Source organism: Rhipicephalus sanguineus, chromosome 5, assembly GCF_013339695.2.
Source record: "Rhipicephalus sanguineus isolate Rsan-2018 chromosome 5, BIME_Rsan_1.4, whole genome shotgun sequence".
NCBI lineage: Eukaryota > Metazoa > Arthropoda > Arachnida > Ixodida > Ixodidae > Rhipicephalus > Rhipicephalus sanguineus.
Window position 1 is genome coordinate 60,852,447 of NC_051180.1, and position 1,467 is coordinate 60,853,913.

The window sequence follows — 1,467 nt, forward strand, 5'->3', positions numbered from 1 at the left end:
CGATGTAACCTGCGTACCTTTTTTCGTTTTGCTTATTAGTACTTTCCTATCCTAACGCCCTGACAGTTACATTTTGCTGTCAGCACTTTTATTAGAATTTTTCACTGTTCAGTCTCGAAAAGCGCGGGATGCCATGAAAAGACAGCCGCTGGCCGTCGACGCGCTACTAATGTCTCAAAACCAGGAATCGCACAGGCATGCACAACCACCACTGGGACGTGTCAAAATAATAATTACTGGCATTTCACGTCCCAAAACCACAATATAATTATGAGAGACGCCGTAGTGGAGGGCCCCGGAAAATTTTGAACACCTGGGGTGCTGTAACGTGCACTTAAATTTAAGTACACGGGCCTCTACCATTCTCGCCTCCATCGAAAATGCGGCTGCCGCGGCCGGGATTCGAACCCGCGACCTTCAGGTCAGCAGTCGAGCGCCATAACCACTAGACCACCGCGGCGGGTCAGAAAAAAAGAAGAAAAAGAAAAAGAACGAAAAGATATTATATTCGCCTTATTCCCTAACGCGTATCTAAGGTACGCGTTAGGGGATAAGGCGTAGTACTAAGGTGCGCAAATGAGATACGTTTCGCTCGCGCAGGCTGTCTGTAACTTGTTTCAACTCAGTGTTAAAAATTCTCACTCCCTTTCAGAATTCGCGTTCTCCAAGCGCTAGCTAGTGCGAGTGGGTAATGTAAGCGAGTGGAAAACGCGGTGAGAAAGAGAAATAAAATAATGACAGAGAGAAAAAGAGATATAGAGGTAGGAGAAAACCTATGGTATTGGCTTAGGTCGAGAGCGAAATAATCACGCGGGAGGTAGAGATGAAAAAACAAAAACAAAAACAACTAAGCCACTTCCACGTAGTGAAAACCGTAGGACAGCGAAGTTGAAAGCGCGCAAGTGTATGTGATTGGCTAGCGAGATTACGTGTATCGTCGTCATCATCAACATAATCATTTCGTTTTATTTATTTCTTCTCCCCCCCCCCCCCCTTCCGGTCCCGTGACCTGCATGATGCCTACTACAACTACCACAACAACAACAACAACAGCTACTACTACTACTACTACTACTACTACTACTACTACTACTACTACTACTACTACTACTACTACTACTACTACTACTACTACTACTACTATACTACAACAACGGCAGTACCCTAAGCAGTACCCTAAGACAACTTCTCTTTAAAATGCTGCCGGCCAGGAGATAGAATGCCGACCACGTTCGGCTGCCAAACCGCCTCGTCCTAAGGCGAGGGAGGAGGAAGAAAAAAAATGCTCAGTCACCGGAAGGAAAGATGTCAACGAAAGTGCCCGCCTTGCTCGCCGAGACTCCCATACGGTCAGAGCTATGTGGCGTTCATTTCAGAGGGCACGGCTCCTGCGGGAGGCGGTACGTCGTAGGGCAAGAGATGAGGCGCCAAGGAATCACGTCTCGGAACGCGCGGGTCCGGTGATAA

The 1,467-nt window shown here is 47.4% G+C and overlaps 1 non-coding gene across 1 annotated transcript; it reads right to left on the reverse strand.

Annotated features, from left to right (window-relative positions):
• Positions 1-387: 387 nt before the first annotated feature.
• On the reverse strand, positions 388-460 carry Trnas-gcu (transfer RNA serine (anticodon GCU)). The gene has a single exon. It is a non-coding gene; the product is annotated as a tRNA-Ser (tRNA).
• Between the last annotated feature and the right edge of the window lie 1,007 nt (positions 461-1,467).